Raw genomic sequence first — 16029 nt, forward strand, 5'->3', positions numbered from 1 at the left:
TGGTGGGTGTGCTGGAGAGGGACGTAGTGGCTGTAGAGGTAGTGCATGCAGGTCTGAGTGTAGATGAGACTGGGAGGGAGGAGGGAGACGAGGAGGAGGGGGACACAGTGGAGGCAGTGGATGTTGGTGTGTCTGCATGTGTGTGATGCTTGCGTGAGTGCCTGTGGAATGTGTGGTGCTTATTGGACAAAAAGAAAAAAGGGAGCACACTGCCTCACACTCCAGCAAAAAGTTAGCCCCAATGCATCATGGTAAATGCAGTTACTTCGTTTTGTGTTGAAAAAGTGATCAAAAGTCTTTCACCTAAGTAGGTGCAGCAAGTGCTGTGTATCTCTGGACACGTGTTTCTAGGTTTAGCCCGTCATCAGCAGAGAGCAGCCAAGTCTGTGGGGTTGCTTGAAATGCCGCCAAAAGTCTTCTCAGGTTTATGTACCACTCACTGGCGCACAGGTGCCTCACCAGAGCTCGTCAGCTCGTTAGCTCAAGGGAGCAGTCATTGGACAAAAAGAAAAAAGGGAGCACACTGCCTCACACTCCAGCAAAAAGTTAGCCCCAATGCATCATGGTAAATGCAGTTACTTCGTTTTGTGTTGAAAAAGTGATCAAAAGTCTTTCACCTAAGTAGGTGCAGCAAGTGCTGTGTATCTCTGGACACGTGTTTCTAGGTTTAGCCCGTCATCAGCAGAGAGCAGCCAAGTCTGTGGGGTTGCTTGAAATGCCGCCAAAAGTCTTCTCAGGTTTATGTACCACTCACTGGCGCACAGGTGCCTCACCAGAGCTCGTCAGCTCGTTAGCTCAAGGGAGCAGTCATTGGACAAAAAGAAAAAAGGGAGCACACTGCCTCACACTCCAGCAAAAAGTTAGCCCCAATGCATCATGGTAAATGCAGTTACTTCGTTTTGTGTTGAAAAAGTGATCAAAAGTCTTTCACCTAAGTAGGTGCAGCAAGTGCTGTGTATCTCTGGACACGTGTTTCTAGGTTTAGCCCGTCATCAGCAGAGAGCAGCCAAGTCTGTGGGGTTGCTTGAAATGCCGCCAAAAGTCTTCTCAGGTTTATGTACCACTCACTGGCGCACAGGTGCCTCACCAGAGCTCGTCAGCTCGTTAGCTCAAGGGAGCAGTCATTGGACAAAAAGAAAAAAGGGAGCACACTGCCTCACACTCCAGCAAAAAGTTAGCCCCAATGCATCATGGTAAATGCAGTTACTTCGTTTTGTGTTGAAAAAGTGATCAAAAGTCTTTCACCTAAGTAGGTGCAGCAAGTGCTGTGTATCTCTGGACACGTGTTTCTAGGTTTAGCCCGTCATCAGCAGAGAGCAGCCAAGTCTGTGGGGTTGCTTGAAATGCCGCCAAAAGTCTTCTCAGGTTTATGTACCACTCACTGGCGCACAGGTGCCTCACCAGAGCTCGTCAGCTCGTTAGCTCAAGGGAGCAGTCATTGGACAAAAAGAAAAAAGGGAGCACACTGCCTCACACTCCAGCAAAAAGTTAGCCCCAATGCATCATGGTAAATGCAGTTACTTCGTTTTGTGTTGAAAAAGTGATCAAAAGTCTTTCACCTAAGTAGGTGCAGCAAGTGCTGTGTATCTCTGGACACGTGTTTCTAGGTTTAGCCCGTCATCAGCAGAGAGCAGCCAAGTCTGTGGGGTTGCTTGAAATGCCGCCAAAAGTCTTCTCAGGTTTATGTACCACTCACTGGCGCACAGGTGCCTCACCAGAGCTCGTCAGCTCGTTAGCTCAAGGGAGCAGTCATTGGACAAAAAGAAAAAAGGGAGCACACTGCCTCACACTCCAGCAAAAAGTTAGCCCCAATGCATCATGGTAAATGCAGTTACTTCGTTTTGTGTTGAAAAAGTGATCAAAAGTCTTTCACCTAAGTAGGTGCAGCAAGTGCTGTGTATCTCTGGACACGTGTTTCTAGGTTTAGCCCGTCATCAGCAGAGAGCAGCCAAGTCTGTGGGGTTGCTTGAAATGCCGCCAAAAGTCTTCTCAGGTTTATGTCCCACTCACTGGCGCACAGGTGCCTCACCAGAGCTCGTCAGCTCGTTAGCTCAAGGGAGCAGTCATTGGACAAAAAGAAAAAAGGGAGCACACTGCCTCACACTCCAGCAAAAAGTTAGCCCCAATGCATCATGGTAAATGCAGTTACTTCGTTTTGTGTTGAAAAAGTGATCAAAAGTCTTTCACCTAAGTAGGTGCAGCAAGTGCTGTGTATCTCTGGACACGTGTTTCTAGGTTTAGCCCGTCATCAGCAGAGAGCAGCCAAGTCTGTGGGGTTGCTTGAAATGCCGCCAAAAGTCTTCTCAGGTTTATGTACCACTCACTGGCGCACAGGTGCCTCACCAGAGCTCGTCAGCTCGTTAGCTCAAGGGAGCAGTCATTGGACAAAAAGAAAAAAGGGAGCACACTGCCTCACACTCCAGCAAAAAGTTAGCCCCAATGCATCATGGTAAATGCAGTTACTTCGTTTTGTGTTGAAAAAGTGATCAAAAGTCTTTCACCTAAGTAGGTGCAGCAAGTGCTGTGTATCTCTGGACACGTGTTTCTAGGTTTAGCCCGTCATCAGCAGAGAGCAGCCAAGTCTGTGGGGTTGCTTGAAATGCCGCCAAAAGTCTTCTCAGGTTTATGTACCACTCACTGGCGCACAGGTGCCTCACCAGAGCTCGTCAGCTCGTTAGCTCAAGGAAGCAGTCATTGGACAAAAAGAAAAAAGGGAGCACACTGCCTCACACTCCAGCAAAAAGTTAGCCCCAATGCATCATGGTAAATGCAGTTACTTCGTTTTGTGTTGAAAAAGTGATCAAAAGTCTTTCACCTAAGTAGGTGCAGCAAGTGCTGTGTATCTCTGGACACGTGTTTCTAGGTTTAGCCCGTCATCAGCAGAGAGCAGCCAAGTCTGTGGGGTTGCTTGAAATGCCGCCAAAAGTCTTCTCAGGTTTATGTACCACTCACTGGCGCACAGGTGCCTCACCAGAGCTCGTCAGCTCGTTAGCTCAAGGGAGCAGTCATTGAACAAAAAGAAAAAAGGGAGCACACTGCCTCACACTCCAGCAAAAAGTTAGCCCCAATGCATCATGGTAAATGCAGTTATTTCGTTTTGTGTTGAAAAAGTGATCAAAAGTCTTTCACCTAAGTAGGTGCAGCAAGTGCTGTGTATCTCTGGACACGTGTTTCTAGGTTTAGCCCGTCATCAGCAGAGAGCAGCCAAGTCTGTGGGGTTGCTTGAAATGCCGCCAAAAGTCTTCTCAGGTTTATGTACCACTCACTGGCGCACAGGTGCCTCACCAGAGCTCGTCAGCTCGTTAGCTCAAGGGAGCAGTCATTGGACAAAAAGAAAAAAGGGAGCACACTGCCTCACACTCCAGCAAAAAGTTAGCCCCAATGCATCATGGTAAATGCAGTTACTTCGTTTTGTGTTGAAAAAGTGATCAAAAGTCTTTCACCTAAGTAGGTGCAGCAAGTGCTGTGTATCTCTGGACACGTGTTTCTAGGTTTAGCCCGTCATCAGCAGAGAGCAGCCAAGTCTGTGGGGTTGCTTGAAATGCCGCCAAAAGTCTTCTCAGGTTTATGTACCACTCACTGGCGCACAGGTGCCTCACCAGAGCTCGTCAGCTCGTTAGCTCAAGGGAGCAGTCATTGGACAAAAAGAAAAAAGGGAGCACACTGCCTCACACTCCAGCAAAAAGTTAGCCCCAATGCATCATGGTAAATGCAGTTACTTCGTTTTGTGTTGAAAAAGTGATCAAAAGTCTTTCACCTAAGTAGGTGCAGCAAGTGCTGTGTATCTCTGGACACGTGTTTCTAGGTTTAGCCCGTCATCAGCAGAGAGCAGCCAAGTCTGTGGGGTTGCTTGAAATGCCGCCAAAAGTCTTCTCAGGTTTATGTACCACTCACTGGCGCACAGGTGCCTCACCAGAGCTCGTCAGCTCGTTAGCTCAAGGGAGCAGTCATTGGACAAAAAGAAAAAAGGGAGCACACTGCCTCACACTCCAGCAAAAAGTTAGCCCCAATGCATCATGGTAAATGCAGTTACTTCGTTTTGTGTTGAAAAAGTGATCAAAAGTCTTTCACCTAAGTAGGTGCAGCAAGTGCTGTGTATCTCTGGACACGTGTTTCTAGGTTTAGCCCGTCATCAGCAGAGAGCAGCCAAGTCTGTGGGGTTGCTTGAAATGCCGCCAAAAGTCTTCTCAGGTTTATGTACCACTCACTGGCGCACAGGTGCCTCACCAGAGCTCGTCAGCTCGTTAGCTCAAGTGAGCAGTCATTGGACAAAAAGAAAAAAGGGAGCACACTGCCTCACACTCCAGCAAAAAGTTAGCCCCAATGCATCATGGTAAATGCAGTTACTTCGTTTTGTGTTGAAAAAGTGATCAAAAGTCTTTCACCTAAGTAGGTGCAGCAAGTGCTGTGTATCTCTGGACACGTGTTTCTAGGTTTAGCCCGTCATCAGCAGAGAGCAGCCAAGTCTGTGGGGTTGCTTGAAATGCCGCCAAAAGTCTTCTCAGGTTTATGTACCACTCACTGGCGCACAGGTGCCTCACCAGAGCTCGTCAGCTCGTTAGCTCAAGGGAGCAGTCATTGGACAAAAAGAAAAAAGGGAGCACACTGCCTCACACTCCAGCAAAAAGTTAGCCCCAATGCATCATGGTAAATGCAGTTACTTCGTTTTGTGTTGAAAAAGTGATCAAAAGTCTTTCACCTAAGTAGGTGCAGCAAGTGCTGTGTAACTCTGGACACGTGTTTCTAGGTTTAGCCCGTCATCAGCAGAGAGCAGCCAAGTCTGTGGGGTTGCTTGAAATGCCGCCAAAAGTCTTCTCAGGTTTATGTACCACTCACTGGCGCACAGGTGCCTCACCAGAGCTCGTCAGCTCGTTAGCTCAAGGGAGCAGTCATTGGACAAAAAGAAAAAAGGGAGCACACTGCCTCACACTCCAGCAAAAAGTTAGCCCCAATGCATCATGGTAAATGCAGTTACTTCGTTTTGTGTTGAAAAAGTGATCAAAAGTCTTTCACCTAAGTAGGTGCAGCAAGTGCTGTGTATCTCTGGACACGTGTTTCTAGGTTTAGCCCGTCATCAGCAGAGAGCAGCCAAGTCTGTGGGGTTGCTTGAAATGCCGCCAAAAGTCTTCTCAGGTTTATGTACCACTCACTGGCGCACAGGTGCCTCACCAGAGCTCGTCAGCTCGTTAGCTCAAGGGAGCAGTCATTGGACAAAAAGAAAAAAGGGAGCACACTGCCTCACACTCCAGCAAAAAGTTAGCCCCAATGCATCATGGTAAATGCAGTTACTTCGTTTTGTGTTGAAAAAGTGATCAAAAGTCTTTCACCTAAGTAGGTGCAGCAAGTGCTGTGTATCTCTGGACACGTGTTTCTAGGTTTAGCCCGTCATCAGCAGAGAGCAGCCAAGTCTGTGGGGTTGCTTGAAATGCCGCCAAAAGTCTTCTCAGGTTTATGTACCACTCACTGGCGCACAGGTGCCTCACCAGAGCTCGTCAGCTCGTTAGCTCAAGGGAGCAGTCATTGGACAAAAAGAAAAAAGGGAGCACACTGCCTCACACTCCAGCAAAAAGTTAGCCCCAATGCATCATGGTAAATGCAGTTACTTCGTTTTGTGTTGAAAAAGTGATCAAAAGTCTTTCACCTAAGTAGGTGCAGCAAGTGCTGTGTATCTCTGGACACGTGTTTCTAGGTTTAGCCCGTCATCAGCAGAGAGCAGCCAAGTCTGTGGGGTTGCTTGAAATGCCGCCAAAAGTCTTCTCAGGTTTATGTACCACTCACTGGCGCACAGGTGCCTCACCAGAGCTCGTCAGCTCGTTAGCTCAAGGGAGCAGTCATTGGACAAAAAGAAAAAAGGGAGCACACTGCCTCACACTCCAGCAAAAAGTTAGCCCCAATGCATCATGGTAAATGCAGTTACTTCGTTTTGTGTTGAAAAAGTGATCAAAAGTCTTTCACCTAAGTAGGTGCAGCAAGTGCTGTGTATCTCTGGACACGTGTTTCTAGGTTTAGCCCGTCATCAGCAGAGAGCAGCCAAGTCTGTGGGGTTGCTTGAAATGCCGCCAAAAGTCTTCTCAGGTTTATGTACCACTCACTGGCGCACAGGTGCCTCACCAGAGCTCGTCAGCTCGTTAGCTCAAGGGAGCAGTCATTGGACAAAAAGAAAAAAGGGAGCACACTGCCTCACACTCCAGCAAAAAGTTAGCCCCAATGCATCATGGTAAATGCAGTTACTTCGTTTTGTGTTGAAAAAGTGATCAAAAGTCTTTCACCTAAGTAGGTGCAGCAAGTGCTGTGTATCTCTGGACACGTGTTTCTAGGTTTAGCCCGTCATCAGCAGAGAGCAGCCAAGTCTGTGGGGTTGCTTGAAATGCCGCCAAAAGTCTTCTCAGGTTTATGTACCACTCACTGGCGCACAGGTGCCTCACCAGAGCTCGTCAGCTCGTTAGCTCAAGGGAGCAGTCATTGGACAAAAAGAAAAAAGGGAGCACACTGCCTCACACTCCAGCAAAAAGTTAGCCCCAATGCATCATGGTAAATGCAGTTACTTCGTTTTGTGTTGAAAAAGTGATCAAAAGTCTTTCACCTAAGTAGGTGCAGCAAGTGCTGTGTATCTCTGGACACGTGTTTCTAGGTTTAGCCCGTCATCAGCAGAGAGCAGCCAAGTCTGTGGGGTTGCTTGAAATGCCGCCAAAAGTCTTCTCAGGTTTATGTACCACTCACTGGCGCACAGGTGCCTCACCAGAGCTCGTCAGCTCGTTAGCTCAAGGGAGCAGTCATTGGACAAAAAGAAAAAAGGGAGCACACTGCCTCACACTCCAGCAAAAAGTTAGCCCCAATGCATCATGGTAAATGCAGTTACTTCGTTTTGTGTTGAAAAAGTGATCAAAAGTCTTTCACCTAAGTAGGTGCAGCAAGTGCTGTGTATCTCTGGACACGTGTTTCTAGGTTTAGCCCGTCATCAGCAGAGAGCAGCCAAGTCTGTGGGGTTGCTTGAAATGCCGCCAAAAGTCTTCTCAGGTTTATGTACCACTCACTGGCGCACAGGTGCCTCACCAGAGCTCGTCAGCTCGTTAGCTCAAGGGAGGAGTCATTGGACAAAAAGAAAAAAGGGAGCACACTGCCTCACACTCCAGCAAAAAGTTAGCCCCAATGCATCATGGTAAATGCAGTTACTTCGTTTTGTGTTGAAAAAGTGATCAAAAGTCTTTCACCTAAGTAGGTGCAGCAAGTGCTGTGTATCTCTGGACACGTGTTTCTAGGTTTAGCCCGTCATCAGCAGAGAGCAGCCAAGTCTGTGGGGTTGCTTGAAATGCTGCCAAAAGTCTTCTCAGGTTTATGTACCACTCACTGGCGCACAGGTGCCTCACCAGAGCTCGTCAGCTCGTTAGCTCAAGGGAGCAGTCATTGGACAAAAAGAAAAAAGGGAGCACACTGCCTCACACTCCAGCAAAAAGTTAGCCCCAATGCATCATGGTAAATGCAGTTACTTCGTTTTGTGTTGAAAAAGTGATCAAAAGTCTTTCACCTAAGTAGGTGCAGCAAGTGCTGTGTATCTCTGGACACGTGTTTCTAGGTTTAGCCCGTCATCAGCAGAGAGCAGCCAAGTCTGTGGGGTTGCTTGAAATGCCGCCAAAAGTCTTCTCAGGTTTATGTACCACTCACTGGCGCACAGGTGCCTCACCAGAGCTCGTCAGCTCGTTAGCTCAAGGGAGCAGTCATTGGACAAAAAGAAAAAAGGGAGCACACTGCCTCACACTCCAGCAAAAAGTTAGCCCCAATGCATCATGGTAAATGCAGTTACTTCGTTTTGTGTTGAAAAAGTGATCAAAAGTCTTTCACCTAAGTAGGTGCAGCAAGTGCTGTGTATCTCTGGACACGTGTTTCTAGGTTTAGCCCGTCATCAGCAGAGAGCAGCCAAGTCTGTGGGGTTGCTTGAAATGCCGCCAAAAGTCTTCTCAGGTTTATGTACCACTCACTGGCGCACAGGTGCCTCACCAGAGCTCGTCAGCTCGTTAGCTCAAGGGAGCAGTCATTGGACAAAAAGAAAAAAGGGAGCACACTGCCTCACACTCCAGCAAAAAGTTAGCCCCAATGCATCATGGTAAATGCAGTTACTTCGTTTTGTGTTGAAAAAGTGATCAAAAGTCTTTCACCTAAGTAGGTGCAGCAAGTGCTGTGTATCTCTGGACACGTGTTTCTAGGTTTAGCCCGTCATCAGCAGAGAGCAGCCAAGTCTGTGGGGTTGCTTGAAATGCCGCCAAAAGTCTTCTCAGGTTTATGTACCACTCACTGGCGCACAGGTGCCTCACCAGAGCTCGTCAGCTCGTTAGCTCAAGGGAGCAGTCATTGGACAAAAAGAAAAAAGGGAGCACACTGCCTCACACTCCAGCAAAAAGTTAGCCCCAATGCATCATGGTAAATGCAGTTACTTCGTTTTGTGTTGAAAAAGTGATCAAAAGTCTTTCACCTAAGTAGGTGCAGCAAGTGCTGTGTATCTCTGGACACGTGTTTCTAGGTTTAGCCCGTCATCAGCAGAGAGCAGCCAAGTCTGTGGGGTTGCTTGAAATGCCGCCAAAAGTCTTCTCAGGTTTATGTACCACTCACTGGCGCACAGGTGCCTCACCAGAGCTCGTCAGCTCGTTAGCTCAAGGGAGCAGTCATTGGACAAAAAGAAAAAAGGGAGCACACTGCCTCACACTCCAGCAAAAAGTTAGCCCCAATGCATCATGGTAAATGCAGTTACTTCGTTTTGTGTTGAAAAAGTGATCAAAAGTCTTTCACCTAAGTAGGTGCAGCAAGTGCTGTGTATCTCTGGACACGTGTTTCTAGGTTTAGCCCGTCATCAGCAGAGAGCAGCCAAGTCTGTGGGGTTGCTTGAAATGCCGCCAAAAGTCTTCTCAGGTTTATGTACCACTCACTGGCGCACAGGTGCCTCACCAGAGCTCGTCAGCTCGTTAGCTCAAGGGAGCAGTCATTGGACAAAAAGAAAAAAGGGAGCACACTGCCTCACACTCCAGCAAAAAGTTAGCCCCAATGCATCATGGTAAATGCAGTTACTTCGTTTTGTGTTGAAAAAGTGATCAAAAGTCTTTCACCTAAGTAGGTGCAGCAAGTGCTGTGTGGTGCTTATGTTTGCCTGAGCTTCCCTTGTGTGTTGACGTGTGTGCATGCTGGTCTGTAGGTGTGCTTGGGATAGGCTGAGGTACAGGGGATTGGGTCTGGGTGGAGGAAGGTGGAGGGGGAGGCTAGACACAGGGACAATGGCTGCCATAAGTGCTGAGGCCGGAGTCTGAAAAGCTCGCTGAAGGGCCGCCTGACCAGAATGAATGCCCTCCAGAAATGCATTTGTTTGTTGCAACTGCCTTTCTACACCCTGGATGGCATTCAAAATGGTAGACTGCCCAACAGGGAGGGACCTGAGGAGGTCAATGGCGTCCTCACTGAGGACAGCAGGGGTGACTGGGGAAGGGCCTGAGGTGCCTGGGGCGAAGGTGATGCCCACCCTCCCGAGTGAGCGGGCACGGGGCAAAGGCTGAGGGGCTGCTGGGAGGGCGGTGCTGGAAGGGGGGGTGGCGGCTGTTCCTGTAGATGGGGGTGGCACCACAAGGAAGCTCCCATCAGAGGACGAGTCCGGGTTCCCTGTAGTGGTGGACACACAGCTGATTGACGTGTCCTGGGAATGGAGGTATGGGCCCGCTGGGTGGGTGCTGTGCTGGTGTTTCCAGAGGGGGGAAGCTCTGTGGTGGCCTGTGAGGGGAACCAACTGTCCCGAGGTCCCCGATGGGCCGGGCTGGTCATCTAGATCCAGTTGGACAGAGCTGCTGTCATCACTGTGGGCCTCTTCTGTTGGTGGTGTGGACATGTGTGGACCCTCCTGTCCGGTGACGTTGGGTAGGGGTCCTGCAGGGGTATAAAAGGATGTTTATTACATCTGTGTGTGTCATGGTGTGCAATGGGTGGGTCACGTGTACCCCAGTGCTTGCATTCCTGTGTGGGACCTCGTGTGATGAAGATTTAGGGGTGTGTATGGGTTTGTGCAGTGGGCATGTTTCGGTGATGGGTGTCCATGCTTTGTTGTTGCATGCAAGGCTTGGTGTTGGGATGGGTGGTTTGTGATGTTGGGACATATGTGAGGAGTTGGAGTGATGGGGGTGAGGGTGAGGGTGGGGGTATGTGATAGCATGCAGGTAGGGTGGGGGATGTAATAGTTAAGATTTGTCTTACCAGAGTCCATTCCTCCAGCTACTCCTGCGAGGCCCTCAGGATGCAGAATCGCCAAGATCTGCTCCTCCCATGTTGTTAGTTGTGGGGGAGGAGGTGGGGGTCCACCGCCAGTCCACTGAACCACCAGGTGGTGTCTTGAGACCACGGAAAGCACCTTCCCCCGTAGGTCTTTCCACCTCTTCCTGATGTCCTCCCGATTTCTTGGGTGCTGTCCCACTGCGTGTGGGAGTGGTGTGTATGTGTATCAGGTGTGTGCATTTCAAATTGTCCAATGTGGTTGTGTTTTGTAAGAGTGTGTGTATTTTGAGCGCTGCGGTGTGTACCGCCAATGGAATACAGCGGTTGAAAGACTGCCGCGTGGATTCGTGTGTCGTGATAGTGTGGGCGTATTTCTGTTGGCGTGACGGTGGAGGTTTTGTTTTCGCCAGTTTATCACTGACCTTGATGTGGCGGGCTTGTGTGGGTGTCTAGATTTTGGCGGATTCCGAACTGTGGGTCGTAATACCTGTGGCGGTATTCCGCGGCAGCGTGTTGGCAGTCTTCTGCACGGCGGTAAGTGGCTTTTACCGCCAATGTTGTAATGAGGGCCATAGTTTCTGTCTTGAGCATTGCCTCAGACTTGGCAAGGCTGTCCATGAATAAAACACTATTGTTGCCTTTTGGCTGGTGATTTCATCAGGGCACTTGAAAGTCAGTAATGTTCTAGTGGGAGAGCATCTTAAGGTTTGCATTTTACTTTGAGTGACATTGTCAAATCCACTTGCACATAGGTACTCCTACCTTTTGGGTCTTAATTCAGTACATGGTTAAATGCATCAAGGCTTCCAAAGATCTGACAAACAACATTTGCCAAGCAGACGTACTACAACTGTGGATCACAATTAGAAAATGCATATGGCCAGTTCCCTTCCTGGTAATCACAAAATCAGATTGATGGTTAATGAAAGAAGGAGGCACTGATACTTCTGCATTTTGGGTTCATTCAACAAGGGGAGCATTGGCCTCCAAAGTGATAGTTTTCAAACAAACATTTAGAAATATTCAAGCTTCCCCCTCAGCATGACAACAATGCCAATTGTAAATAAAATAAACACAGGAGATGGTCTTATACAGTGCACATCCTGAAGTCATGTGTTTGGAGGTCCTCTTATATGTGATGGAGGAAAAGGAGGGTGAAATAAAGCAAGTGCCTAGGATCACACAATTTGGTAAAGTGGGGAAGCCAGGATTCATTCCAGGTTCTCTGGTTTGAAGTAGTGTAATTCAATGCAGCCATTAGATGTACATGCTATGCTTCCCTTACAGCTACTTTGCCCCTCCCAGGACCACCACCACCCTCCTGGCATTAGTGCGGCCCTTGGTCACACCACAGTCAAACCTTTCTGGCCCTTGGGAAAATGTCTGTGAGAACCCATGGCATAGATCACATAGATGGAAAATGTAGGCATCCTTTTTCTCTATTACATATGCACTTGAAAACATTTCTGGAGAGATCGTGGACAAAGATGTCTGCCCCATTGCTTTAAGTGACTCAGGATAAATCCATCTTTTATTTTCCAGTCTAGTGTAATCAGGGTCTTTGTTGCCTAAAACGATATATATTTTTTCATAAGGAGCTGAAAATGCGACTGTTCTTTTTGGAGACATGAATGGAAATTTAGCTGTCGTTTAGGTTACCCCATCGTGTTATGCAGTGTTTCACAAGTGCTAAGGTTATATACAGATTGGTGATTGGCACTATATTGTTTAGGCATGACTAGGCTGTATGTTATTGATATCAATGAGGGGTGAGTGCCTCTTCAATATGGTTTAGTTTCCACTTCATAATCGATTAGTTAGATTTTGAACATCCTTTAAAGAGAATTTATACAATTAACATCAGGTGAAAATAAGGAGGCTAGAATTCTATGCCAAATATGGTTCATAAGTGTTTAACCCCTTTGCTGCCAGGCCATTTCCTCCTCCTGTGCCAGACCTTTTTTTGGATATTTGGGGCAGTTCGCGCTTAGGTCCTCATAACCTTTAGTCCACATAAGCTAGCCAAGCCAAATTTGCGGCCTTTTTTTCCAACATCCTAGGGATTCTAGAGGTACCCAGACTTTGTGGATTCCCCTGAAGGAGGCCAAGTAATTAGCCAAAATACAGTGAAAATTTCGTTTTTTTTTTTTTTAAATGGGAAAAAGTGGCTGCAGAAGAAGGCTTGTGGTTTTTCCCTGAAAATGCCATCAACAAAGGGTTTTCGGTGCTAAAATCACCAGCTTTCCGGAACAGGCAGACTTCAATCAGAAAACCCAATTTTTCAACACAAATTTGGCATTTTACTGGGACATACCCCAGTTTTACGATTTTTTGTGCTTTCAGCATCCTTCCAGTCAGTGACCTAAATGGATGTGAAACCAATGCTAGATCCCAGAACCCTAAACATTTCTGAAAAGTAGACAAAATTCTGAATTCAGTAACGGGTAATTTGTGTAGATCCTACAAGGGTTTCCTACAAAAAATAACAACTGAAAAAGAAACATATTGAAATTGAGGTGAAAAAACAGCAATTTTTCTCTACGTTTTACTCTTTCCTGCAATGTCAGATTTTTTAAAGCAATATACCGTTATGTCTGCTGGACTCTTCTGGTTGCGGGGATATATAGGGCTTGTAGGTTCATCAAGAACCCTAGGTACCCAGCGCCAATAAATGAACTGCACCCTGCAGTGGGTTTTCATTCTATACCGGGTATACAGCAATTCATTTGCTGAAATATAAAGAGTGAAAAATAGCTATCAAGAAAACCTTTGTATTTCCAAAATGGGAACAAGATAAGGTGTTGAGGAGCAGTGGTTATCTGCACATCTATAAATTCTGGGGTGACCATACTAGCATGTGAATTACAGGGCATTTCTCAAATAGACGTCTTTTTTACACAATCTCTTATATTTGGAAGGGAAAAATGTAGAGAAAGACAAGGGGCAATAACTCTTGTTTTGCTATTCTATGTTCCCCCAAGTCTCCTGATAAAAAGGATACCTCACTTGTGTGGATAGGCCTAGCGCCCGCGACAGGAAATGCCCCAAAACACAATGTGGACACATCACATTTTTTGACAGAAAACAGAGGTGTTTTTTGCAAAGTGCCTCCCTGTAGATTTTGACCTCTAGCTCAGCCGGCACCTAGAGAAACCTACCAAACCTGTGCATTTTTTATAACTAGAGACCTAGGGGAATCCAAGATGGGGTGACTTGTGGGGCTCTGACCAGGTTCTGTTACCCAGAATCCTTTGCAAACCTCAAAATTTGGCTAAAAAAACTTGTTTTCCTCATATTTCGGTGACAGAAAGTTCTGGAATCTGAGAGGAGCCACAAATTTCCTTCCACCCAGCGTTTCCCCAAGTCTCCCGATAAAAATTATACCTCACTTCTGTGGGTAGACCTAGCGCCTGTGACAGGAAATGTCCCAAAACACAACGTGGACACATCACATTTTTTGAAAGAAAACAGAGGTGTTTTTTGCAAAGTGCCTACCTGTAGATTTTGGCCTTTAGGTTAGCCGGCACCTAGGGAAACCTACCAACCTGTGCATTTTTGAAAACTAGAGACCTAGGGGAATCCAAGATGGGGTGACATGTGGGGCTCTGACCAGGGTCTGTTATCCAAAATCCTTTGCAAACCTCAAAATTTGGCTAAAAAAAAAAAAATTCCTCACATTTCGGTCACAGAAAGTTCTGGAATCTGAGAGAAGCCACAAATTTCCTTCCACCCAGCGTTCTCCCAAGTCTCCTGATAAAAATGATACCTCACTTGTGTGGGTAGGCCTAGCGCCTGCGACAGTAAATGCCCCAAAACACAACGTGGACACATCACAATTTTTGACAGAAAACAGAGGTGTTTTTTGCAAAGTGCCTACGTGTAGATTTTGGCCTCTAGGTCAGCCGGCACCTAGGGAAACCTACCAACCTGTGCATTTTTGAAACCTAGAGACCTAGGGGAATCCAAGATGGGGTGACATGTGGGGCTCTGACCAGGGCGTTATCCAAAATCCTTTGCAAACCTCAAAATTTGGCTAAAAAAACAAATTTTCCTCACATTTCGGTCACAGAAAGTTCTGGAATCTGAGAGGAGTCTCTACAGTGGGTGGGTTGCCCACTGTTCAATCCAGGGGAGTGCAAAGCCATGGTCTCTCAAGTCTCTACAGTGGGTTGTTTGCCCACTGCTTTATCCTGGGGAGTGCAAAGCCACAGTCTCTCAAGTCTCTACAGTGGGTTGTTTGCCCACTGCTTTATCCTGGGGAGTGCAAAGCCACAGTCTCTCAAGTCTCTACAGTGGGTGGGTTGCCCACTGCTTTATCCTGGGGAGTGCAAAGCCACAGTCTCTCAAGTCTCTACAGTGGGTTGTTTGCCAACTGCTTTATCCTGGGGAGTGCAAAGACACAGGCCCTCATTCCGAGCCTGGCGGGCGGCGGAGGCCGCCCGCCAGGCTTCCCCCCTCCGAAATACCGCTCCGCGGTCGTAAGACCGCAGAGGGTATTCCGAGTTTTCCCCTGGGCTGGCGGGCGGTCTTCACAAGACCGCCAGCCAGCCCAGGGGAAAACTCCCTTCCCACGATGACGCCGGCTCGTAATAGAGCCGGCGGAGTGGGAAGGTGCGACGGGTGCAGTTGCACCCGTCGCGTATTTCAGTGTCTGCTTTGCAGACACTGAAATACTTTTAGGGGCCCTCTTACGGGGGCCCCTGCCGTGCCCATGCCATAGGCATGGGCAAGGCAGGGGCCCCCAGGGGCACCGCAACTCCCCCTCCCGCCATCCGGTTCCCGGCGGGAGAACCGCCAGGAACTGGATGGCGGGAGGGGGAGTCGGAATCCCCATGCCGGCGCAGCATGCTGCGCCGGCTTGGAGGATTCCTTTGGGGCAGCGGGAAACCGGCGGGAGACCGCCGGTTTCCCTTTACTGACCGCGGCTAAGCCGCCGCGGTCAGAATGCCCCGCGGGGCACCGCCGGCCTGTCGGCGGTGCCACCGCGTCCCACGGCCCTGGCGGACTTGTTCCGCCAGGGTCGTAATGACCCCCACAGTCTCACAAGTCTCTACAGTGGGTGGTTTGGCCACTGTTCAATCCTGGGGAGTGCAAAGCCACAGTCTCTCAAGTGGATGACAGTCTCCACTGGTTCTGGAGGGGGCTTTGTGACCAGAGTGCTTCATCCTGCCAAGGATTGGGTGAGTGGATGAGAGTCTCCACTGGTTCTGGAGGGGGCATGGTGCCCAGAGTGCTTCATCCTGCCAAGGATTTGGTGAGTGGATGACAGTCTCCACTGGTTCTGGAGGGGGCATGGTGCCCAGAGTGCATCATTCACCGCGTGATGGACTCAGTTGTGTCACTGCCCTTGCCACTCATGGGCCAGCGGTGCTTGAGACAGCGGTGCCCTGTTCAGTGGTGTTTGAGATGGCGGTGCCCTGTTCAGCGGTGTTTGAGATGGCGGTGCCCTCTTCAGCGGTGCTTGACACAGTGGTGCCCTGTTCAGCGGTGCTTGAGACAGTGGTGCCCTGTTCAGCGGTGCTTGAGACGGCGGTGCCCTGTTCAGCGGTGCTTGAGGCGGCGGGCTCCATTGCAGGGACTCTGCTGCTGGTGGTCCTTCATGGCCCAGCGGGGCTTTTGCTGGCGGTCCTTCATGGCCCAGCGGGGCTTGTGCTGGCGGTGGCCTCCTGGCATGTGGGCTGGTGCTTGCGGGCCCCTCCTGGGCAGCTGGGCTTGTGCTGGAGGTCCTGTCCTGGGCAGCTGCGCTTGTTCTGGCAGTGGCCTCCTGGGCAGGTGGGCTGGTGCTTG

Source organism: Pleurodeles waltl, chromosome 5 (assembly GCF_031143425.1).
Source record: "Pleurodeles waltl isolate 20211129_DDA chromosome 5, aPleWal1.hap1.20221129, whole genome shotgun sequence".
NCBI classification, from domain to species: domain Eukaryota; kingdom Metazoa; phylum Chordata; class Amphibia; order Caudata; family Salamandridae; genus Pleurodeles; species Pleurodeles waltl.